At 48.4% G+C, this 26,113-nt stretch overlaps 7 non-coding genes across 7 annotated transcripts; all 7 read right to left on the reverse strand.

The window, feature by feature from the left end:
- Positions 1-2,511: 2,511 nt before the first annotated feature.
- LOC132819940 (U5 spliceosomal RNA) lies at positions 2,512-2,624 on the reverse strand. The gene has a single exon (XR_009645154.1). It is a non-coding gene; the product is annotated as a U5 spliceosomal RNA (small nuclear RNA).
- A 3,326-nt stretch (positions 2,625-5,950) lies between these two features.
- LOC132819930 (U5 spliceosomal RNA) lies at positions 5,951-6,063 on the reverse strand. The gene has a single exon (XR_009645145.1). It is a non-coding gene; the product is annotated as a U5 spliceosomal RNA (small nuclear RNA).
- Positions 6,064-9,394: 3,331 nt separating this feature from the next.
- Positions 9,395-9,507, reverse strand: LOC132819931 (U5 spliceosomal RNA). The gene has a single exon (XR_009645146.1). It is a non-coding gene; the product is annotated as a U5 spliceosomal RNA (small nuclear RNA).
- Positions 9,508-12,838: 3,331 nt separating this feature from the next.
- On the reverse strand, positions 12,839-12,951 carry LOC132819932 (U5 spliceosomal RNA). Its single transcript, XR_009645147.1, has one exon. It is a non-coding gene; the product is annotated as a U5 spliceosomal RNA (small nuclear RNA).
- A 3,331-nt stretch (positions 12,952-16,282) lies between these two features.
- Positions 16,283-16,395, reverse strand: LOC132819933 (U5 spliceosomal RNA). The gene has a single exon (XR_009645148.1). It is a non-coding gene; the product is annotated as a U5 spliceosomal RNA (small nuclear RNA).
- Positions 16,396-19,726: 3,331 nt separating this feature from the next.
- On the reverse strand, positions 19,727-19,839 carry LOC132819934 (U5 spliceosomal RNA). The gene has a single exon (XR_009645149.1). It is a non-coding gene; the product is annotated as a U5 spliceosomal RNA (small nuclear RNA).
- A 3,331-nt stretch (positions 19,840-23,170) lies between these two features.
- On the reverse strand, positions 23,171-23,283 carry LOC132819935 (U5 spliceosomal RNA). The gene has a single exon (XR_009645150.1). It is a non-coding gene; the product is annotated as a U5 spliceosomal RNA (small nuclear RNA).
- Positions 23,284-26,113: the final 2,830 nt, after the last annotated feature.

The following is a 26,113-nucleotide window of genomic DNA, read 5'->3' on the forward strand; positions in this document are numbered from 1 at the left end:
TGTCTGTGTTGAGTCGGTCGCCCGAGATAGAGATGGAAAGGTCTAGGAAGGGGAGGGAGGAGTCTGAGACAGTCCAGGTGAATTTCAGGTCAGGATGGAAGGTGTTAGTAAAGTTGATGAACTGTTCAACCTCCTCGTGGGAGCACGAGGCAGCGCCGATACAGTCATCGATGTAGCGGAGGAAAAGGTGGGGGGTGGTGCCAGTGTAGTTGCAGAAGATGGACTGTTCCACATATCCTACGAAGAGGCAGGCATAGCTGGGGCCCATGCGGGTGCCCATGGCAATTCCTTTAGTTTGGAGGAAGTGGGAGGATTGAAAAGAGAAGTTATTCAGAGTGAGGACCAGTTCAGTCAGTCGAAGGAGGGTGTCAGTGGAAGGGTACTGGTTGGTGCGGCGGGAAAGGAAGAAGCGGAGGGCTTTGAGTCCTTCGTGATGGGGGATGGAGGTGTACAGGGACTGGATGTCCATAGTGAAAATAAGGCGTTGGGGACCGGGGAAGCGAAAATCCTGGAGGAGGTGGAGGGCGTGGGTGGTGTCCCGAACGTAGGTGGGGAGTTCTTGGACTAAAGGGGACAGGACCGTGTCGAGGTATTGGGAGATGAGTTCGGTGGGGCAGGAGCAGGCTGAGACAATGGGTCGGCTGGGGCAGGCAGGTTTGTGGATTTTGGGCAGGAGGTAGAAACGGGCGGTGCGGGGTTGTGGGACTAGGAGGTTGGAGGCGGTGGATGGGAGATCCCCTGAGGTGATGAGGTCATGGATGGTCTGGGAGATGGTGGTTTGGTGGTGGGAGGTGGGGTCGTGGTCAAGGGGGCGATAAGAGGAGGCGTCCGCGAGCTGGCGTTTGCCCTCAGCGGTATAAAGGTCGGTGCGCCAAACTACCACCGTGCCTGCCTTGTCTGCGGGTTTGATGGTGAGGTTGGGATTGGAGCGGAGGGAGTGGAGGGCTGCACGTTCTGAGGGTGAGAGGTTGGAGTGGGTGAGAGGGGTGGACAGGTTGAGTCGGTTAATGTGACGTCCCTCCGGCAGGTCCTGGCCAATCAAGCCTCACAGAGCCGAATAAAATTCGCTTTCAATCACCGCAGTGCACAAGTTTGCATTTGCCAGCAGTTTCCCAGAGTGAGCCTCGAAATTGGGGAGCAACAACACCAAGCACTTTCCTCAGTCAGGAGAGAGCAAGGACTGCAGCTGCTGGAGATCGGAGTTGAAGGGTGTGGTGATGGATAAGCGCAGCCGGTCATGCAGCAACTGAGGAGCAGGAGAGTCGAGGTTTCGAGCATAAGCTCTTCATCAGGAATGACGGGGTGTTCCAAGGCAGCTGAGAAATAAAAAGTAGAGGGGTGGGGCCGGGAAGTATTTGGGAATGTGATAAGTAGATGAAAGTGGGGTTGAAGGTGATAGGTCGGAGAGGAGAGTGGAGCGGATAGGTGGGAAGGAAGGTGGACAGATAGGACAGTTCAAGACTGCACTCCCAGGTCGTCTCCTAAGCCTGAACATTTTAAATGGCCCTGGCACTCCGCCAAGGACATGCAAGTCCTGGGCCTCCTCCACCGCCAAACTCCAGTCACCCGATGTCTGGAGGAAGAACGTCTCATGTTCCACCCTGGGACGGTCTAACCACACAGAATATCATCAGTTTCCCCATTTCGTCTCCTCCCACCTTATCCCAGATCCAACCTTCCAATCCAGCACCGCCCTCTTGAGCTGTCTTACCTGTCCATCTTCCTTCCCACCTATCCCTTCCACCCTGCTCTCTGACCTATCACTTCACTCCCAACTTCAACTACCAGCTCGCCTTCCCAGCTACCTTCCCTCCCCCCAACTGCCATTCATCTCCTAGCCCCCTCGGGCCACCCCCTCGGCTCAAACCGTCGACTCTCCTGCTCCTCGGACGATGCCTGACCGACTGTGCTTTTCCAGCATCACACTGTTCGACCTCCCACATTCACTATTCCGAAGACAATCCTCTTTCTAGGTTAAAACTCACACGACACCGGGTTATAGTCCAACGGGTTTATTTGGAAGTACCAGCTTTCGGAGCGCTGCTTCTTCATCGGGTACATCCACATCAATATTCCTTCTGTCACTCATCTTTTCTGAGACCTAATAGACCAGCACTGAGGAGTAGATTGCAAGAACCATTCCCGATCAACAATGAGATTTATACACAGGATTTATATAACAATGAATGGAAATACTCTATCAGATCTGTTTGCAGCCAACAAAAGCAGCCTTGCCAAAACAGGTAGCAATGAAGACACCCATAAAATTAAGAGCTAGGCAAAAGCAACAAAGTCCTCATTGCTGATAAAACAAAATCCAAAAAAAAAGCTCAAAGTATGGCCAATAGCACGAGGACACCGTTTTAAGAGGTAAGAGAAGGAAGCTCCCAAACCGTAGGAACCATTCTCAAGACTACCCACTAATCATAGCGAAATATAGAAAACCACACAACGCAAAAGACAAAAAGCACAAAACAAACACTTCATATCTTTCTTTGCAACTACTGAACAGCCCTACAAAAGCAGGGCCACAAAAAATTGATTCAAACTCTGAGTGTGCCTCTCCACGGAAATCTTTAGTAAAAGGCGAAAGATTTATACGATCTGAAGAGAAACCAGAGTATACTAAACAACTCGCTAACCTTACCCTCAACCCACTACGCTTGTAGCTCTGTAGCATCATGCTGACTGACCACACTGACACGTATCATCAATACCAGAGTACAAAGAACTTCATTCATAATAGGTTCAATAGGGAAAAATCGTTAATATCTCACAGGAAGAGGGGTAACTATTTCCTGTCGCACCGTTATGTTCCAGGTATGTAGATGAAGGGGCGGGGCCTCCCTCTCGCCCCGCTGGAAATCATATTGCTGGTTGTCGGCCCTGTGCTGTTTATGCTTTGGATGGCGAGACGAGCACCGCCTCTCTCACTCTTTGTCCTCCTCAAGTTTTTTTTAAAGTTGGGAGGCCGAACGAAATTTAAAGCGGCCGGGGGTGCTGATGCCCCTCAGGAATTCCATGCTTTTAAAATTTTCAGATTCCGAGTTTTGAATTAGCCCACACCAAAAACCGTTCAGATGAAATCAAAGGTAGCATTTAACTACAAAACATTCCAAGTGTGAGGGAACTGCCCACCAAGCCCATTCACACAACTTGAGTCATGTGAGACAGACAGGCTTTTCAGGTGCTCGGTGTTGAAACAGGCTGTACCGACTGCATGGCCTATTCCTGGGGCAGCCCAGACCTGGCTTGAGCATTTAGGAGGTAGAATAGAGGAGCTGAATACTATTTCAAAGGAGAAAGACTGTGGAAATCGACAATATAGTGGGAATTGAGAACCCTCTCGCAAGAATTCCAAAAATCTAGTACAGGTATTCAATTTCAGCAAGTAATCGGGAAGGCAAATTGAATATTTACTCTTATTTCAAAGGACGTCAAGTATAAAAGTAGGGAAGTTTTGCTAAAACTATACAATGCACTTGTTGGACCTCAGCTGGAATACTGTGAACACATTTGGGACACTGATTTAAGGATATTGACACGTGAAGTAGCCAACAGAAGGCACACGAGGTTGATAGCCTGTTTGAAAGGACTGCCTTACGTGCAGACGTGGACTAGTTTGATTTTGTACTCATTGTAATTTACATTAGATTACTTACAGTGTGGAAACAGGCCCTTCGGCCCAACAAGTCCACACCGACCCGCCGAAGCGCAACCCACCCATACCCCTATATTTACCCCTTACCTAACACTACGGGCAATTTAGCATGGCCAATTCACCTGACCCGCACATCTTTGGACTGTGGGGGGAAACCGGAGCACCCGGTTTAGATGAATGAGAAGCAACCTCGGTAAAACATTCAAGATCCTTAGCGTATTTGAGCAGGTGAAAGGAAAGAGATTGTTTCCCCTTGCAGAAGAGTCCAGGAGTAGAAGGTCAAAACCTCGGAATTGGAGAGCAACGACAACTTTCAAACTAGGTGAGGGTAATGAATTTATGGGATCAGCCTCCGGAACTGATCGGGAAACTTTCTGATTCCCACTCTGAGATTGAGACTGCACTAACACTGCTGGTCTAGAGCTGTCGGATCCAGCTGTGACTTCCCAGCAAAGTCCATTTGGGAGAGCACGTCCCACGACTCCGTGCGTGATATCCTGGCAAAGGGGTTCCCCTGGTCGAGGCTGATGAGGCAGGTATTCAGCTCCTGACTTGCACCCAGCTGATCATTCCCCTGAGGAGTGTGAGGCTCTCAGAGATCATCCTCCGTGGTACAGCACAGGTCTGGTTGGGGCGATTCACCAATCCCAGATCAGACCTGACCCGGTTGGCGAAGACCTTTGACCTTGTCATCCGCATTCAGCAGTGAAAGTGATTGCCAATGTCTAATTTCCTCACCCAACCACTTCCGCTCATAGTTGAGTTTGGGGATAGCTTTCCGCATACTGTGGTACACCTCCAGCAGATCCTGGCCAATCAAGCCTCACAGAGCCGAATACAATTCGCTTTCAATCACCGCGGTGCACAAGTTTGCATTTGCCAGCAGTTTCCCAGAGTGAGCCTCGAAATTGAGGATCAACAACACCAAGCACATTCCTCAGTCAGGAGAGAGCAAGGACTGCAGCTGCTGGAGATCGAAGTCGAAGGGTGTGGTGACGGACAAGCGCAGCCGGTCATGCAGAAACTGAGGAGCAGGAGAGTCGAGGCTTCGAGCATAAGCTCTTCATCAGGAATGACGGGGTGTTCCAAGGCAGCTGAGAAATAAAAGGTGGAGGGGTGGGGCCGGGAAGTATTTGGGAATGTGATAAGTAGATGAAAGTGGGGTTGAAGGTGATAGGTCGGAGAGGAGAGTGGAGCGGATAGGTGGGAAGGAAGGTGGACAGATAGGACAGTTCAAGACTGCACTCCCAGGTCGTCTCCTAAGCCTGAACATTTTAAATGGCCCTGGCACTCCGCCAAGGACATGCAAGTCCTGGGCCTCCTCCACCGCCAAACTCCAGTCACCCGATGTCTGGAGGAAGAACGTCTCATGTTCCACCTTGGGACGGTCTAACCACACAGAATATCATCAGTTTCCCCATTTCGTCTCCTCCCACCTTATCCCAGATCCAACCTTCCAATCCAGCACCGCCCTCTTGAGCTGTCTTACCTGTCCATCTTCCTTCCCACCTATCCCTTCCACCCTGCTCTCTGACCTATCACTTCACTCCCAACTTCAACTACCAGCTCGCCTTCCCAGCTACCTTCCCTCCCCCCAACTGCCATTCATCTCCTAGCCCCCTCGGGCCACCCCCTCGGCTCAAACCGTCGACTCTCCTGCTCCTCGGACGATGCCTGACCGACTGTGCTTTTCCAGCATCACACTGTTCGACCTCCCACATTCACTATTCCGAAGACAATCCTCTTTCTAGGTTAAAACTCACACGACACCGGGTTATAGTCCAACGGGTTTATTTGGAAGTACCAGCTTTCGGAGCGCTGCTTCTTCATCGGGTACATCCACATCAATATTCCTTCTGTCACTCATCTTTTCTGAGACCTAATAGACCAGCACTGAGGAGTAGATTGCAAGAACCATTCCCGATCAACAATGAGATTTATACACAGGATTTATATAACAATGAATGGAAATACTCTATCAGATCTGTTTGCAGCCAACAAAAGCAGCCTTGCCAAAACAGGTAGCAATGAAGACACCCATAAAATTAAGAGCTAGGCAAAAGCAACAAAGTCCTCATTGCTGATAAAACAAAATCCAAAAAAAAAGCTCAAAGTATGGCCAATAGCACGAGGACACCGTTTTAAGAGGTAAGAGAAGGAAGCTCCCAAACCGTAGGAACCATTCTCAAGACTACCCACTAATCATAGCGAAATATAGAAAACCACACAACGCAAAAGACAAAAAGCACAAAACAAACACTTCATATCTTTCTTTGCAACTACTGAACAGCCCTACAAAAGCAGGGCCACAAAAAATTGATTCAAACTCTGAGTGTTCCTCTCCACGGAAATCTTTAGTAAAAGGCGAAAGATTTATACGATCTGAAGAGAAACCAGAGTATACTAAACAACTCGCTAACCTTACCCTCAACCCACTACGCTTGTAGCTCTGTAGCATCATGCTGACTGACCACACTGACACGTATCATCAATACCAGAGTACAAAGAACTTCATTCATAATAGGTTCAATAGGGAAAAATCGTTAATATCTCACAGGAAGAGGGGTAACTATTTCCTGTCGCACCGTTATGTTCCAGGTATGTAGATGAAGGGGCGGGGCCTCCCTCTCGCCCCGCTGGAAATCATATTGCTGGTTGTCGGCCCTGTGCTGTTTATGCTTTGGATGGCGAGACGAGCACCGCCTCTCTCACTCTTTGTCCTCCTCAAGTTTTTTTTAAAGTTGGGAGGCCGAACGAAATTTAAAGCGGCCGGGGGTGCTGATGCCCCTCAGGAATTCCATGCTTTTAAAATTTTCAGATTCCGAGTTTTGAATTAGCCCACACCAAAAACCGTTCAGATGAAATCAAAGGTAGCATTTAACTACAAAACATTCCAAGTGTGAGGGAACTGCCCACCAAGCCCATTCACACAACTTGAGTCATGTGAGACAGACAGGCTTTTCAGGTGCTCGGTGTTGAAACAGGCTGTACCGACTGCATGGCCTATTCCTGGGGCAGCCCAGACCTGGCTTGAGCATTTAGGAGGTAGAATAGAGGAGCTGAATACTATTTCAAAGGAGAAAGACTGTGGAAATCGACAATATAGTGGGAATTGAGAACCCTCTCGCAAGAATTCCAAAAATCTAGTACAGGTATTCAATTTCAGCAAGTAATCGGGAAGGCAAATTGAATATTTACTCTTATTTCAAAGGACGTCAAGTATAAAAGTAGGGAAGTTTTGCTAAAACTATACAATGCACTTGTTGGACCTCAGCTGGAATACTGTGAACACATTTGGGACACTGATTTAAGGATATTGACACGTGAAGTAGCCAACAGAAGGCACACGAGGTTGATAGCCTGTTTGAAAGGACTGCCTTACGTGCAGACGTGGACTAGTTTGATTTTGTACTCATTGTAATTTACATTAGATTACTTACAGTGTGGAAACAGGCCCTTCGGCCCAACAAGTCCACACCGACCCGCCGAAGCGCAACCCACCCATACCCCTATATTTACCCCTTACCTAACACTACGGGCAATTTAGCATGGCCAATTCACCTGACCCGCACATCTTTGGACTGTGGGGGGAAACCGGAGCACCCGGTTTAGATGAATGAGAAGCAACCTCGGTAAAACATTCAAGATCCTTAGCGTATTTGAGCAGGTGAAAGGAAAGAGATTGTTTCCCCTTGCAGAAGAGTCCAGGAGTAGAAGGTCAAAACCTCGGAATTGGAGAGCAACGACAACTTTCAAACTAGGTGAGGGTAATGAATTTATGGGATCAGCCTCCGGAACTGATCGGGAAACTTTCTGATTCCCACTCTGAGATTGAGACTGCACTAACACTGCTGGTCTAGAGCTGTCGGATCCAGCTGTGACTTCCCAGCAAAGTCCATTTGGGAGAGCACGTCCCACGACTCCGTGCGTGATATCCTGGCAAAGGGGTTCCCCTGGTCGAGGCTGATGAGGCAGGTATTCAGCTCCTGACTTGCACCCAGCTGATCATTCCCCTGAGGAGTGTGAGGCTCTCAGAGATCATCCTCCGTGGTACAGCACAGGTCTGGTTGGGGCGATTCACCAATCCCAGATCAGACCTGACCCGGTTGGCGAAGACCTTTGACCTTGTCATCCGCATTCAGCAGTGAAAGTGATTGCCAATGTCTAATTTCCTCACCCAACCACTTCCGCTCATAGTTGAGTTTGGGGATAGCTTTCCGCATACTGTGGTACACCTCCAGCAGATCCTGGCCAATCAAGCCTCACAGAGCCGAATACAATTCGCTTTCAATCACCGCGGTGCACAAGTTTGCATTTGCCAGCAGTTTCCCAGAGTGAGCCTCGAAATTGAGGATCAACAACACCAAGCACATTCCTCAGTCAGGAGAGAGCAAGGACTGCAGCTGCTGGAGATCGAAGTCGAAGGGTGTGGTGACGGACAAGCGCAGCCGGTCATGCAGAAACTGAGGAGCAGGAGAGTCGAGGCTTCGAGCATAAGCTCTTCATCAGGAATGACGGGGTGTTCCAAGGCAGCTGAGAAATAAAAGGTGGAGGGGTGGGGCCGGGAAGTATTTGGGAATGTGATAAGTAGATGAAAGTGGGGTTGAAGGTGATAGGTCGGAGAGGAGAGTGGAGCGGATAGGTGGGAAGGAAGGTGGACAGATAGGACAGTTCAAGACTGCACTCCCAGGTCGTCTCCTAAGCCTGAACATTTTAAATGGCCCTGGCACTCCGCCAAGGACATGCAAGTCCTGGGCCTCCTCCACCGCCAAACTCCAGTCACCCGATGTCTGGAGGAAGAACGTCTCATGTTCCACCTTGGGACGGTCTAACCACACAGAATATCATCAGTTTCCCCATTTCGTCTCCTCCCACCTTATCCCAGATCCAACCTTCCAATCCAGCACCGCCCTCTTGAGCTGTCTTACCTGTCCATCTTCCTTCCCACCTATCCCTTCCACCCTGCTCTCTGACCTATCACTTCACTCCCAACTTCAACTACCAGCTCGCCTTCCCAGCTACCTTCCCTCCCCCCAACTGCCATTCATCTCCTAGCCCCCTCGGGCCACCCCCTCGGCTCAAACCGTCGACTCTCCTGCTCCTCGGACGATGCCTGACCGACTGTGCTTTTCCAGCATCACACTGTTCGACCTCCCACATTCACTATTCCGAAGACAATCCTCTTTCTAGGTTAAAACTCACACGACACCGGGTTATAGTCCAACGGGTTTATTTGGAAGTACCAGCTTTCGGAGCGCTGCTTCTTCATCGGGTACATCCACATCAATATTCCTTCTGTCACTCATCTTTTCTGAGACCTAATAGACCAGCACTGAGGAGTAGATTGCAAGAACCATTCCCGATCAACAATGAGATTTATACACAGGATTTATATAACAATGAATGGAAATACTCTATCAGATCTGTTTGCAGCCAACAAAAGCAGCCTTGCCAAAACAGGTAGCAATGAAGACACCCATAAAATTAAGAGCTAGGCAAAAGCAACAAAGTCCTCATTGCTGATAAAACAAAATCCAAAAAAAAAGCTCAAAGTATGGCCAATAGCACGAGGACACCGTTTTAAGAGGTAAGAGAAGGAAGCTCCCAAACCGTAGGAACCATTCTCAAGACTACCCACTAATCATAGCGAAATATAGAAAACCACACAACGCAAAAGACAGAAAGCACAAAACAAAACAAACACTTCATATCTTTCTTTGCAACTACTGAACAGCCCTACAAAAGCAGGGCCACAAAAAATTGATTCAAACTCTGAGTGTTCCTCTCCACGGAAATCTTTAGTAAAAGGCGAAAGATTTATACGATCTGAAGAGAAACCAGAGTATACTAAACAACTCGCTAACCTTACCCTCAACCCACTACGCTTGTAGCTCTGTAGCATCATGCTGACTGACCACACTGACACGTATCATCAATACCAGAGTACAAAGAACTTCATTCATAATAGGTTCAATAGGGAAAAATCGTTAATATCTCACAGGAAGAGGGGTAACTATTTCCTGTCGCACCGTTATGTTCCAGGTATGTAGATGAAGGGGCGGGGCCTCCCTCTCGCCCCGCTGGAAATCATATTGCTGGTTGTCGGCCCTGTGCTGTTTATGCTTTGGATGGCGAGACGAGCACCGCCTCTCTCACTCTTTGTCCTCCTCAAGTTTTTTTTAAAGTTGGGAGGCCGAACGAAATTTAAAGCGGCCGGGGGTGCTGATGCCCCTCAGGAATTCCATGCTTTTAAAATTTTCAGATTCCGAGTTTTGAATTAGCCCACACCAAAAACCGTTCAGATGAAATCAAAGGTAGCATTTAACTACAAAACATTCCAAGTGTGAGGGAACTGCCCACCAAGCCCATTCACACAACTTGAGTCATGTGAGACAGACAGGCTTTTCAGGTGCTCGGTGTTGAAACAGGCTGTACCGACTGCATGGCCTAGTCCTGGGGCAGCCCAGACCTGGCTTGAGCATTTAGGAGGTAGAATAGAGGAGCTGAATACTATTTCAAAGGAGAAAGACTGTGGAAATCGACAATATAGTGGGAATTGAGAACCCTCTCGCAAGAATTCCAAAAATCTAGTACAGGTATTCAATTTCAGCAAGTAATCGGGAAGGCAAATTGAATATTTACTCTTATTTCAAAGGACGTCAAGTATAAAAGTAGGGAAGTTTTGCTAAAACTATACAATGCACTTGTTGGACCTCAGCTGGAATACTGTGAACACATTTGGGACACTGATTTAAGGATATTGACACGTGAAGTAGCCAACAGAAGGCACACGAGGTTGATAGCCTGTTTGAAAGGACTGCCTTACGTGCAGACGTGGACTAGTTTGATTTTGTACTCATTGTAATTTACATTAGATTACTTACAGTGTGGAAACAGGCCCTTCGGCCCAACAAGTCCACACCGACCCGCCGAAGCGCAACCCACCCATACCCCTATATTTACCCCTTACCTAACACTACGGGCAATTTAGCATGGCCAATTCACCTGACCCGCACATCTTTGGACTGTGGGGGGAAACCGGAGCACCCGGTTTAGATGAATGAGAAGCAACCTCGGTAAAACATTCAAGATCCTTAGCGTATTTGAGCAGGTGAAAGGAAAGAGATTGTTTCCCCTTGCAGAAGAGTCCAGGAGTAGAAGGTCAAAACCTCGGAATTGGAGAGCAACGACAACTTTCAAACTAGGTGAGGGTAATGAATTTATGGGATCAGCCTCCGGAACTGATCGGGAAACTTTCTGATTCCCACTCTGAGATTGAGACTGCACTAACACTGCTGGTCTAGAGCTGTCGGATCCAGCTGTGACTTCCCAGCAAAGTCCATTTGGGAGAGCACGTCCCACGACTCCGTGCGTGATATCCTGGCAAAGGGGTTCCCCTGGTCGAGGCTGATGAGGCAGGTATTCAGCTCCTGACTTGCACCCAGCTGATCATTCCCCTGAGGAGTGTGAGGCTCTCAGAGATCATCCTCCGTGGTACAGCACAGGTCTGGTTGGGGCGATTCACCAATCCCAGATCAGACCTGACCCGGTTGGCGAAGACCTTTGACCTTGTCATCCGCATTCAGCAGTGAAAGTGATTGCCAATGTCTAATTTCCTCACCCAACCACTTCCGCTCATAGTTGAGTTTGGGGATAGCTTTCCGCATACTGTGGTACACCTCCAGCAGATCCTGGCCAATCAAGCCTCACAGAGCCGAATACAATTCGCTTTCAATCACCGCGGTGCACAAGTTTGCATTTGCCAGCAGTTTCCCAGAGTGAGCCTCGAAATTGAGGATCAACAACACCAAGCACATTCCTCAGTCAGGAGAGAGCAAGGACTGCAGCTGCTGGAGATCGAAGTCGAAGGGTGTGGTGACGGACAAGCGCAGCCGGTCATGCAGAAACTGAGGAGCAGGAGAGTCGAGGCTTCGAGCATAAGCTCTTCATCAGGAATGACGGGGTGTTCCAAGGCAGCTGAGAAATAAAAGGTGGAGGGGTGGGGCCGGGAAGTATTTGGGAATGTGATAAGTAGATGAAAGTGGGGTTGAAGGTGATAGGTCGGAGAGGAGAGTGGAGCGGATAGGTGGGAAGGAAGGTGGACAGATAGGACAGTTCAAGACTGCACTCCCAGGTCGTCTCCTAAGCCTGAACATTTTAAATGGCCCTGGCACTCCGCCAAGGACATGCAAGTCCTGGGCCTCCTCCACCGCCAAACTCCAGTCACCCGATGTCTGGAGGAAGAACGTCTCATGTTCCACCTTGGGACGGTCTAACCACACAGAATATCATCAGTTTCCCCATTTCGTCTCCTCCCACCTTATCCCAGATCCAACCTTCCAATCCAGCACCGCCCTCTTGAGCTGTCTTACCTGTCCATCTTCCTTCCCACCTATCCCTTCCACCCTGCTCTCTGACCTATCACTTCACTCCCAACTTCAACTACCAGCTCGCCTTCCCAGCTACCTTCCCTCCCCCCAACTGCCATTCATCTCCTAGCCCCCTCGGGCCACCCCCTCGGCTCAAACCGTCGACTCTCCTGCTCCTCGGACGATGCCTGACCGACTGTGCTTTTCCAGCATCACACTGTTCGACCTCCCACATTCACTATTCCGAAGACAATCCTCTTTCTAGGTTAAAACTCACACGACACCGGGTTATAGTCCAACGGGTTTATTTGGAAGTGCCAGCTTTCGGAGCGCTGCTTCTTCATCGGGTACATCCACATCAATATTCCTTCTGTCACTCATCTTTTCTGAGACCTAATAGACCAGCACTGAGGAGTAGATTGCAAGAACCATTCCCGATCAACAATGAGATTTATACACAGGATTTATATAACAATGAATGGAAATACTCTATCAGATCTGTTTGCAGCCAACAAAAGCAGCCTTGCCAAAACAGGTAGCAATGAAGACACCCATAAAATTAAGAGCTAGGCAAAAGCAACAAAGTCCTCATTGCTGATAAAACAAAATCCAAAAAAAAAGCTCAAAGTATGGCCAATAGCACGAGGACACCGTTTTAAGAGGTAAGAGAAGGAAGCTCCCAAACCGTAGGAACCATTCTCAAGACTACCCACTAATCATAGCGAAATATAGAAAACCACACAACGCAAAAGACAGAAAGCACAAAACAAAACAAACACTTCATATCTTTCTTTGCAACTACTGAACAGCCCTACAAAAGCAGGGCCACAAAAAATTGATTCAAACTCTGAGTGTTCCTCTCCACGGAAATCTTTAGTAAAAGGCGAAAGATTTATACGATCTGAAGAGAAACCAGAGTATACTAAACAACTCGCTAACCTTACCCTCAACCCACTACGCTTGTAGCTCTGTAGCATCATGCTGACTGACCACACTGACACGTATCATCAATACCAGAGTACAAAGAACTTCATTCATAATAGGTTCAATAGGGAAAAATCGTTAATATCTCACAGGAAGAGGGGTAACTATTTCCTGTCGCACCGTTATGTTCCAGGTATGTAGATGAAGGGGCGGGGCCTCCCTCTCGCCCCGCTGGAAATCATATTGCTGGTTGTCGGCCCTGTGCTGTTTATGCTTTGGATGGCGAGACGAGCACCGCCTCTCTCACTCTTTGTCCTCCTCAAGTTTTTTTTAAAGTTGGGAGGCCGAACGAAATTTAAAGCGGCCGGGGGTGCTGATGCCCCTCAGGAATTCCATGCTTTTAAAATTTTCAGATTCCGAGTTTTGAATTAGCCCACACCAAAAACCGTTCAGATGAAATCAAAGGTAGCATTTAACTACAAAACATTCCAAGTGTGAGGGAACTGCCCACCAAGCCCATTCACACAACTTGAGTCATGTGAGACAGACAGGCTTTTCAGGTGCTCGGTGTTGAAACAGGCTGTACCGACTGCATGGCCTATTCCTGGGGCAGCCCAGACCTGGCTTGAGCATTTAGGAGGTAGAATAGAGGAGCTGAATACTATTTCAAAGGAGAAAGACTGTGGAAATCGACAATATAGTGGGAATTGAGAACCCTCTCGCAAGAATTCCAAAAATCTAGTACAGGTATTCAATTTCAGCAAGTAATCGGGAAGGCAAATTGAATATTTACTCTTATTTCAAAGGACGTCAAGTATAAAAGTAGGGAAGTTTTGCTAAAACTATACAATGCACTTGTTGGACCTCAGCTGGAATACTGTGAACACATTTGGGACACTGATTTAAGGATATTGACACGTGAAGTAGCCAACAGAAGGCACACGAGGTTGATAGCCTGTTTGAAAGGACTGCCTTACGTGCAGACGTGGACTAGTTTGATTTTGTACTCATTGTAATTTACATTAGATTACTTACAGTGTGGAAACAGGCCCTTCGGCCCAACAAGTCCACACCGACCCGCCGAAGCGCAACCCACCCATACCCCTATATTTACCCCTTACCTAACACTACGGGCAATTTAGCATGGCCAATTCACCTGACCCGCACATCTTTGGACTGTGGGGGGAAACCGGAGCACCCGGTTTAGATGAATGAGAAGCAACCTCGGTAAAACATTCAAGATCCTTAGCGTATTTGAGCAGGTGAAAGGAAAGAGATTGTTTCCCCTTGCAGAAGAGTCCAGGAGTAGAAGGTCAAAACCTCGGAATTGGAGAGCAACGACAACTTTCAAACTAGGTGAGGGTAATGAATTTATGGGATCAGCCTCCGGAACTGATCGGGAAACTTTCTGATTCCCACTCTGAGATTGAGACTGCACTAACACTGCTGGTCTAGAGCTGTCGGATCCAGCTGTGACTTCCCAGCAAAGTCCATTTGGGAGAGCACGTCCCACGACTCCGTGCGTGATATCCTGGCAAAGGGGTTCCCCTGGTCGAGGCTGATGAGGCAGGTATTCAGCTCCTGACTTGCACCCAGCTGATCATTCCCCTGAGGAGTGTGAGGCTCTCAGAGATCATCCTCCGTGGTACAGCACAGGTCTGGTTGGGGCGATTCACCAATCCCAGATCAGACCTGACCCGGTTGGCGAAGACCTTTGACCTTGTCATCCGCATTCAGCAGTGAAAGTGATTGCCAATGTCTAATTTCCTCACCCAACCACTTCCGCTCATAGTTGAGTTTGGGGATAGCTTTCCGCATACTGTGGTACACCTCCAGCAGATCCTGGCCAATCAAGCCTCACAGAGCCGAATACAATTCGCTTTCAATCACCGCGGTGCACAAGTTTGCATTTGCCAGCAGTTTCCCAGAGTGAGCCTCGAAATTGAGGATCAACAACACCAAGCACATTCCTCAGTCAGGAGAGAGCAAGGACTGCAGCTGCTGGAGATCGAAGTCGAAGGGTGTGGTGACGGACAAGCGCAGCCGGTCATGCAGAAACTGAGGAGCAGGAGAGTCGAGGCTTCGAGCATAAGCTCTTCATCAGGAATGACGGGGTGTTCCAAGGCAGCTGAGAAATAAAAGGTGGAGGGGTGGGGCCGGGAAGTATTTGGGAATGTGATAAGTAGATGAAAGTGGGGTTGAAGGTGATAGGTCGGAGAGGAGAGTGGAGCGGATAGGTGGGAAGGAAGGTGGACAGATAGGACAGTTCAAGACTGCACTCCCAGGTCGTCTCCTAAGCCTGAACATTTTAAATGGCCCTGGCACTCCGCCAAGGACATGCAAGTCCTGGGCCTCCTCCACCGCCAAACTCCAGTCACCCGATGTCTGGAGGAAGAACGTCTCATGTTCCACCTTGGGACGGTCTAACCACACAGAATATCATCAGTTTCCCCATTTCGTCTCCTCCCACCTTATCCCAGATCCAACCTTCCAATCCAGCACCGCCCTCTTGAGCTGTCTTACCTGTCCATCTTCCTTCCCACCTATCCCTTCCACCCTGCTCTCTGACCTATCACTTCACTCCCAACTTCAACTACCAGCTCGCCTTCCCAGCTACCTTCCCTCCCCCCAACTGCCATTCATCTCCTAGCCCCCTCGGGCCACCCCCTCGGCTCAAACCGTCGACTCTCCTGCTCCTCGGACGATGCCTGACCGACTGTGCTTTTCCAGCATCACACTGTTCGACCTCCCACATTCACTATTCCGAAGACAATCCTCTTTCTAGGTTAAAACTCACACGACACCGGGTTATAGTCCAACGGGTTTATTTGGAAGTGCCAGCTTTCGGAGCGCTGCTTCTTCATCGGGTACATCCACATCAATATTCCTTCTGTCACTCATCTTTTCTGAGACCTAATAGACCAGCACTGAGGAGTAGATTGCAAGAACCATTCCCGATCAACAATGAGATTTATACACAGGATTTATATAACAATGAATGGAAATACTCTATCAGATCTGTTTGCAGCCAACAAAAGCAGCCTTGCCAAAACAGGTAGCAATGAAGACACCCATAAAATTAAGAGCTAGGCAAAAGCAACAAAGTCCTCATTGCTGATAAAACAAAATCCAAAAAAAAAGCTCAAAGTATGGCCAATAGCACGAGGACACCGTTTTAAGAGGTAAGAGAAGGAAGCTCCCAAACCGTAGGAACCATTCTCAAGACTACCCACTAATCATAGCGAAATATAGAAAACCACACAACGCAAAAGACAGAAAGCACAAAACAAAACAAACACTTCATATCTTTCTTTGCAACTACTGAACAGCCCTACAAAAGCAGGGCCACAAAAAATTGATTCAAACTCTGAGTGTTCCTCTCCACGGAAATCTTTAGTAAAAGGCGAAAGATTTATACGATCTGAAGAGAAACCAGAGTATACTAAACAACTCGCTAACCTTACCCTCAACCCACTACGCTTGTAGCTCTGTAGCATCATGCTGACTGACCACACTGACACGTATCATCAATACCAGAGTACAAAGAACTTCATTCATAATAGGTTCAATAGGGAAAAATCGTTAATATCTCACAGGAAGAGGGGTAACTATTTCCTGTCGCACCGTTATGTTCCAGGTATGTAGATGAAGGGGCGGGGCCTCCCTCTCGCCCCGCTGGAAATCATATTGCTGGTTGTCGGCCCTGTGCTGTTTATGCTTTGGATGGCGAGACGAGCACCGCCTCTCTCACTCTTTGTCCTCCTCAAGTTTTTTTTAAAGTTGGGAGGCCGAACGAAATTTAAAGCGGCCGGGGGTGCTGATGCCCCTCAGGAATTCCATGCTTTTAAAATTTTCAGATTCCGAGTTTTGAATTAGCCCACACCAAAAACCGTTCAGATGAAATCAAAGGTAGCATTTAACTACAAAACATTCCAAGTGTGAGGGAACTGCCCACCAAGCCCATTCACACAACTTGAGTCATGTGAGACAGACAGGCTTTTCAGGTGCTCGGTGTTGAAACAGGCTGTACCGACTGCATGGCCTAGTCCTGGGGCAGCCCAGACCTGGCTTGAGCATTTAGGAGGTAGAATAGAGGAGCTGAATACTATTTCAAAGGAGAAAGACTGTGGAAATCGACAATATAGTGGGAATTGAGAACCCTCTCGCAAGAATTCCAAAAATCTAGTACAGGTATTCAATTTCAGCAAGTAATCGGGAAGGCAAATTGAATATTTACTCTTATTTCAAAGGACGTCAAGTATAAAAGTAGGGAAGTTTTGCTAAAACTATACAATGCACTTGTTGGACCTCAGCTGGAATACTGTGAACACATTTGGGACACTGATTTAAGGATATTGACACGTGAAGTAGCCAACAGAAGGCACACGAGGTTGATAGCCTGTTTGAAAGGACTGCCTTACGTGCAGACGTGGACTAGTTTGATTTTGTACTCATTGTAATTTACATTAGATTACTTACAGTGTGGAAACAGGCCCTTCGGCCCAACAAGTCCACACCGACCCGCCGAAGCGCAACCCACCCATACCCCTATATTTACCCCTTACCTAACACTACGGGCAATTTAGCATGGCCAATTCACCTGACCCGCACATCTTTGGACTGTGGGGGGAAACCGGAGCACCCGGTTTAGATGAATGAGAAGCAACCTCGGTAAAACATTCAAGATCCTTAGCGTATTTGAGCAGGTGAAAGGAAAGAGATTGTTTCCCCTTGCAGAAGAGTCCAGGAGTAGAAGGTCAAAACCTCGGAATTGGAGAGCAACGACAACTTTCAAACTAGGTGAGGGTAATGAATTTATGGGATCAGCCTCCGGAACTGATCGGGAAACTTTCTGATTCCCACTCTGAGATTGAGACTGCACTAACACTGCTGGTCTAGAGCTGTCGGATCCAGCTGTGACTTCCCAGCAAAGTCCATTTGGGAGAGCACGTCCCACGACTCCGTGCGTGATATCCTGGCAAAGGGGTTCCCCTGGTCGAGGCTGATGAGGCAGGTATTCAGCTCCTGACTTGCACCCAGCTGATCATTCCCCTGAGGAGTGTGAGGCTCTCAGAGATCATCCTCCGTGGTACAGCACAGGTCTGGTTGGGGCGATTCACCAATCCCAGATCAGACCTGACCCGGTTGGCGAAGACCTTTGACCTTGTCATCCGCATTCAGCAGTGAAAGTGATTGCCAATGTCTAATTTCCTCACCCAACCACTTCCGCTCATAGTTGAGTTTGGGGATAGCTTTCCGCATACTGTGGTACACCTCCAGCAGATCCTGGCCAATCAAGCCTCACAGAGCCGAATACAATTCGCTTTCAATCACCGCGGTGCACAAGTTTGCATTTGCCAGCAGTTTCCCAGAGTGAGCCTCGAAATTGAGGATCAACAACACCAAGCACATTCCTCAGTCAGGAGAGAGCAAGGACTGCAGCTGCTGGAGATCGAAGTCGAAGGGTGTGGTGACGGACAAGCGCAGCCGGTCATGCAGAAACTGAGGAGCAGGAGAGTCGAGGCTTCGAGCATAAGCTCTTCATCAGGAATGACGGGGTGTTCCAAGGCAGCTGAGAAATAAAAGGTGGAGGGGTGGGGCCGGGAAGTATTTGGGAATGTGATAAGTAGATGAAAGTGGGGTTGAAGGTGATAGGTCGGAGAGGAGAGTGGAGCGGATAGGTGGGAAGGAAGGTGGACAGATAGGACAGTTCAAGACTGCACTCCCAGGTCGTCTCCTAAGCCTGAACATTTTAAATGGCCCTGGCACTCCGCCAAGGACATGCAAGTCCTGGGCCTCCTCCACCGCCAAACTCCAGTCACCCGATGTCTGGAGGAAGAACGTCTCATGTTCCACCTTGGGACGGTCTAACCACACAGAATATCATCAGTTTCCCCATTTCGTCTCCTCCCACCTTATCCCAGATCCAACCTTCCAATCCAGCACCGCCCTCTTGAGCTGTCTTACCTGTCCATCTTCCTTCCCACCTATCCCTTCCACCCTGCTCTCTGACCTATCACTTCACTCCCAACTTCAACTACCAGCTCGCCTTCCCAGCTACCTTCCCTCCCCCCAACTGCCATTCATCTCCTAGCCCCCTCGGGCCACCCCCTCGGCTCAAACCGTCGACTCTCCTGCTCCTCGGACGATGCCTGACCGACTGTGCTTTTCCAGCATCACACTGTTCGACCTCCCACATTCACTATTCCGAAGACAATCCTCTTTCTAGGTTAAAACTCACACGACACCGGGTTATAGTCCAACGGGTTTATTTGGAAGTGCCAGCTTTCGGAGCGCTGCTTCTTCATCGGGTACATCCACATCAATATTCCTTCTGTCACTCATCTTTTCTGAGACCTAATAGACCAGCACTGAGGAGTAGATTGCAAGAACCATTCCCGATCAACAATGAGATTTATACACAGGATTTATATAACAATGAATGGAAATACTCTATCAGATCTGTTTGCAGCCAACAAAAGCAGCCTTGCCAAAACAGGTAGCAATGAAGACACCCATAAAATTAAGAGCTAGGCAAAAGCAACAAAGTCCTCATTGCTGATAAAACAAAATCCAAAAAAAAAGCTCAAAGTATGGCCAATAGCACGAGGACACCGTTTTAAGAGGTAAGAGAAGGAAGCTCCCAAACCGTAGGAACCATTCTCAAGACTACCCACTAATCATAGCGAAATATAGAAAACCACACAACGCAAAAGACAGAAAGCACAAAACAAAACAAACACTTCATATCTTTCTTTGCAACTACTGAACAGCCCTACAAAAGCAGGGCCACAAAAAATTGATTCAAACTCTGAGTGTTCCTCTCCACGGAAATCTTTAGTAAAAGGCGAAAGATTTATACGATCTGAAGAGAAACCAGAGTATACTAAACAACTCGCTAACCTTACCCTCAACCCACTACGCTTGTAGCTCTGTAGCATCATGCTGACTGACCACACTGACACGTATCATCAATACCAGAGTACAAAGAACTTCATTCATAATAGGTTCAATAGGGAAAAATCGTTAATATCTCACAGGAAGAGGGGTAACTATTTCCTGTCGCACCGTTATGTTCCAGGTATGTAGATGAAGGGGCGGGGCCTCCCTCTCGCCCCGCTGGAAATCATATTGCTGGTTGTCGGTCCTGTGCTGTTTATGCTTTGGATGGCGAGACGAGCACCGCCTCTCTCACTCTTTGTCCTCCTCAAGTTTTTTTTAAAGTTGGGAGGCCGAACGAAATTTAAAGCGGCCGGGGGTGCTGATGCCCCTCAGGAATTCCATGCTTTTAAAATTTTCAGATTCCGAGTTTTGAATTAGCCCACACCAAAAACCGTTCAGATGAAATCAAAGGTAGCATTTAACTACAAAACATTCCAAGTGTGAGGGAACTGCCCACCAAGCCCATTCACACAACTTGAGTCATGTGAGACAGACAGGCTTTTCAGGTGCTCGGTGTTGAAACAGGCTGTACCGACTGCATGGCCTAGTCCTGGGGCAGCCCAGACCTGGCTTGAGCATTTAGGAGGTAGAATAGAGGAGCTGAATACTATTTCAAAGGAGAAAGACTGTGGAAATCGACAATATAGTGGGAATTGAGAACCCTCTCGCAAGAATTCCAAAAATCTAGTACAGGTATTCAATTTCAGCAAGTAATCGGGAAGGCAAATTGAATATTTACTCTTATTTCAAAGGACGTCAAGTATAAAAGTAGGGAAGTTTTGCTAAAACTATACAATGCACTTGTTGGACCTCAGCTGGAATACTGTGAACACATTTGGGACACTGATTTAAGGATATTGACACGTGAAGTAGCCAACAGAAGGCACACGAGGTTGATAGCCTGTTTGAAAGGACTGCCTTACGTGCAGACGTGGACTAGTTTGATTTTGTACTCATTGTAATTTACATTAGATTACTTACAGTGTGGAAACAGGCCCTTCGGCCCAACAAGTCCACACCGACCCGCCGAAGCGCAACCCACCCATACCCCTATATTTACCCCTTACCTAACACTACGGGCAATTTAGCATGGCCAATTCACCTGACCCGCACATCTTTGGACTGTGGGGGGAAACCGGAGCACCCGGTTTAGATGAATGAGAAGCAACCTCGGTAAAACATTCAAGATCCTTAGCGTATTTGAGCAGGTGAAAGGAAAGAGATTGTTTCCCCTTGCAGAAGAGTCCAGGAGTAGAAGGTCAAAACCTCGGAATTGGAGAGCAACGACAACTTTCAAACTAGGTGAGGGTAATGAATTTATGGGATCAGCCTCCGGAACTGATCGGGAAACTTTCTGATTCCCACTCTGAGATTGAGACTGCACTAACACTGCTGGTCTAGAGCTGTCGGATCCAGCTGTGACTTCCCAGCAAAGTCCATTTGGGAGAGCACGTCCCACGACTCCGTGCGTGATATCCTGGCAAAGGGGTTCCCCTGGTCGAGGCTGATGAGGCAGGTATTCAGCTCCTGACTTGCACCCAGCTGATCATTCCCCTGAGGAGTGTGAGGCTCTCAGAGATCATCCTCCGTGGTACAGCACAGGTCTGGTTGGGGCGATTCACCAATCCCAGATCAGACCTGACCCGGTTGGCGAAGACCTTTGACCTTGTCATCCGCATTCAGCAGTGAAAGTGATTGCCAATGTCTAATTTCCTCACCCAACCACTTCCGCTCATAGTTGAGTTTGGGGATAGCTTTCCGCATACTGTGGTACACCTCCAGCAGATCCTGGCCAATCAAGCCTCACAGAGCCGAATACAATTCGCTTTCAATCACCGCGGTGCACAAGTTTGCATTTGCCAGCAGTTTCCCAGAGTGAGCCTCGAAATTGAGGATCAACAACACCAAGCACATTCCTCAGTCAGGAGAGAGCAAGGACTGCAGCTGCTGGAGATCGAAGTCGAAGGGTGTGGTGACGGACAAGCGCAGCCGGTCATGCAGAAACTGAGGAGCAGGAGAGTCGAGGCTTCGAGCATAAGCTCTTCATCAGGAATGACGGGGTGTTCCAAGGCAGCTGAGAAATAAAAGGTGGAGGGGTGGGGCCGGGAAGTATTTGGGAATGTGATAAGTAGATGAAAGTGGGGTTGAAGGTGATAGGTCGGAGAGGAGAGTGGAGCGGATAGGTGGGAAGGAAGGTGGACAGATAGGACAGTTCAAGACTGCACTCCCAGGTCGTCTCCTAAGCCTGAACATTTTAAATGGCCCTGGCACTCCGCCAAGGACATGCAAGTCCTGGGCCTCCTCCACCGCCAAACTCCAGTCACCCGATGTCTGGAGGAAGAACGTCTCATGTTCCACCTTGGGACGGTCTAACCACACAGAATATCATCAGTTTCCCCATTTCGTCTCCTCCCACCTTATCCCAGATCCAACCTTCCAATCCAGCACCGCCCTCTTGAGCTGTCTTACCTGTCCATCTTCCTTCCCACCTATCCCTTCCACCCTGCTCTCTGACCTATCACTTCACTCCCAACTTCAACTACCAGCTCGCCTTCCCAGCTACCTTCCCTCCCCCCAACTGCCATTCATCTCCTAGCCCCCTCGGGCCACCCCCTCGGCTCAAACCGTCGACTCTCCTGCTCCTCGGACGATGCCTGACCGACTGTGCTTTTCCAGCATCACACTGTTCGACCTCCCACATTCACTATTCCGAAGACAATCCTCTTTCTAGGTTAAAACTCACACGACACCGGGTTATAGTCCAACGGGTTTATTTGGAAGTACCAGCTTTCGGAGCGCTGCTTCTTCATCGGGTACATCCACATCAATATTCCTTCTGTCACTCATCTTTTCTGAGACCTAATAGACCAGCACTGAGGAGTAGATTGCAAGAACCATTCCCGATCAACAATGAGATTTATACACAGGATTTATATAACAATGAATGGAAATACTCTATCAGATCTGTTTGCAGCCAACAAAAGCAGCCTTGCCAAAACAGGTAGCAATGAAGACACCCATAAAATTAAGAGCTAGGCAAAAGCAACAAAGTCCTCATTGCTGATAAAACAAAATCCAAAAAAAAAGCTCAAAGTATGGCCAATAGCACGAGGACACCGTTTTAAGAGGTAAGAGAAGGAAGCTCCCAAACCGTAGGAACCATTCTCAAGACTACCCACTAATCATAGCGAAATATAGAAAACCACACAACGCAAAAGACAGAAAGCACAAAACAAAACAAACACTTCATATCTTTCTTTGCAACTACTGAACAGCCCTACAAAAGCAGGGCCACAAAAAATTGATTCAAACTCTGAGTGTTCCTCTCCACGGAAATCTTTAGTAAAAGGCGAAAGATTTATACGATCTGAAGAGAAACCAGAGTATACTAAACAACTCGCTAACCTTACCCTCAACCCACTACGCTTGTAGCTCTGTAGCATCATGCTGACTGACCACACTGACACGTATCATCAATACCAGAGTACAAAGAACTTCATTCATAATAGGTTCAATAGGGAAAAATCGTTAATATCTCACAGGAAGAGGGGTAACTATTTCCTGTCGCACCGTTATGTTCCAGGTATGTAGATGAAGGGGCGGGGCCTCCCTCTCGCCCCGCTGGAAATCATATTGCTGGTTGTCGGCCCTGTGCTGTTTATGCTTTGGATGGCGAGACGAGCACCGCCTCTCTCACTCTTTGTCCTCCTCAAGTTTTTTTTAAAGTTGGGAGGCCGAACGAAATTTAAAGCGGCCGGGGGTGCTGATGCCCCTCAGGAATTCCATGCTTTTAAAATTTTCAGATTCCGAGTTTTGAATTAGCCCACACCAAAAACCGTTCAGATGAAATCAAAGGTAGCATTTAACTACAAAACATTCCAAGTGTGAGGGAACTGCCCGTAAAAAATGAGGTCTGCAGATGCTGGAGATCACAGCTGCAAATGTGTTGCTGGTCAAAGCACAGCAGGTTAGGCAGCATCTCAGGAATAGAGAATTCGACGTTTCGAGCATAAGCCCTTCATCAGGAATAGTATTCCTGATGAAGGGCTTATGCTCGAAACGTCGAATTCTCTATTCCTGAGATGCTGCCTAACCTGCTGTGCTTTGACCAGCAACACATTTGCAGCTGAGGGAACTGCCCACCAAGCCCATTCACACAACTTGAGTCATGTGAGACAGACAGGCTTTTCAGGTGCTCGGTGTTGAAACAGGCTGTACCGACTGCATGGCCTAGTCCTGGGGCAGCCCAGACCTGGCTTGAGCATTTAGGAGGTAGAATAGAGGAGCTGAATACTATTTCAAAGGAGAAAGACTGTGGAAATCGACAATATAGTGGGAATTGAGAACCCTCTCGCAAGAATTCCAAAAATCTAGTACAGGTATTCAATTTCAGCAAGTAATCGGGAAGGCAAATTGAATATTTACTCTTATTTCAAAGGACGTCAAGTATAAAAGTAGGGAAGTTTTGCTAAAACTATACAATGCACTTGTTGGACCTCAGCTGGAATACTGTGAACACATTTGGGACACTGATTTAAGGATATTGACACGTGAAGTAGCCAACAGAAGGCACACGAGGTTGATAGCCTGTTTGAAAGGACTGCCTTACGTGCAGACGTGGACTAGTTTGATTTTGTACTCATTGTAATTTACATTAGATTACTTACAGTGTGGAAACAGGCCCTTCGGCCCAACAAGTCCACACCGACCCGCCGAAGCGCAACCCACCCATACCCCTATATTTACCCCTTACCTAACACTACGGGCAATTTAGCATGGCCAATTCACCTGACCCGCACATCTTTGGACTGTGGGGGGAAACCGGAGCACCCGGTTTAGATGAATGAGAAGCAACCTCGGTAAAACATTCAAGATCCTTAGCGTATTTGAGCAGGTGAAAGGAAAGAGATTGTTTCCCCTTGCAGAAGAGTCCAGGAGTAGAAGGTCAAAACCTCGGAATTGGAGAGCAACGACAACTTTCAAACTAGGTGAGGGTAATGAATTTATGGGATCAGCCTCCGGAACTGATCGGGAAACTTTCTGATTCCCACTCTGAGATTGAGACTGCACTAACACTGCTGGTCTAGAGCTGTCGGATCCAGCTGTGACTTCCCAGCAAAGTCCATTTGGGAGAGCACGTCCCACGACTCCGTGCGTGATATCCTGGCAAAGGGGTTCCCCTGGTCGAGGCTGATGAGGCAGGTATTCAGCTCCTGACTTGCACCCAGCTGATCATTCCCCTGAGGAGTGTGAGGCTCTCAGAGATCATCCTCCGTGGTACAGCACAGGTCTGGTTGGGGCGATTCACCAATCCCAGATCAGACCTGACCCGGTTGGCGAAGACCTTTGACCTTGTCATCCGCATTCAGCAGTGAAAGTGATTGCCAATGTCTAATTTCCTCACCCAACCACTTCCGCTCATAGTTGAGTTTGGGGATAGCTTTCCGCATACTGTGGTACACCTCCAGCAGATCCTGGCCAATCAAGCCTCACAGAGCCGAATACAATTCGCTTTCAATCACCGCGGTGCACAAGTTTGCATTTGCCAGCAGTTTCCCAGAGTGAGCCTCGAAATTGAGGATCAACAACACCAAGCACATTCCTCAGTCAGGAGAGAGCAAGGACTGCAGCTGCTGGAGATCGAAGTCGAAGGGTGTGGTGACGGACAAGCGCAGCCGGTCATGCAGAAACTGAGGAGCAGGAGAGTCGAGGCTTCGAGCATAAGCTCTTCATCAGGAATGACGGGGTGTTCCAAGGCAGCTGAGAAATAAAAGGTGGAGGGGTGGGGCCGGGAAGTATTTGGGAATGTGATAAGTAGATGAAAGTGGGGTTGAAGGTGATAGGTCGGAGAGGAGAGTGGAGCGGATAGGTGGGAAGGAAGGTGGACAGATAGGACAGTTCAAGACTGCACTCCCAGGTCGTCTCCTAAGCCTGAACATTTTAAATGGCCCTGGCACTCCGCCAAGGACATGCAAGTCCTGGGCCTCCTCCACCGCCAAACTCCAGTCACCCGATGTCTGGAGGAAGAACGTCTCATGTTCCACCTTGGGACGGTCTAACCACACAGAATATCATCAGTTTCCCCATTTCGTCTCCTCCCACCTTATCCCAGATCCAACCTTCCAATCCAGCACCGCCCTCTTGAGCTGTCTTACCTGTCCATCTTCCTTCCCACCTATCCCTTCCACCCTGCTCTCTGACCTATCACTTCACTCCC

This window comes from Hemiscyllium ocellatum, chromosome 10, assembly GCF_020745735.1.
Source record: "Hemiscyllium ocellatum isolate sHemOce1 chromosome 10, sHemOce1.pat.X.cur, whole genome shotgun sequence".
Taxonomy (NCBI): Eukaryota; Metazoa; Chordata; class Chondrichthyes; order Orectolobiformes; family Hemiscylliidae; genus Hemiscyllium; species Hemiscyllium ocellatum.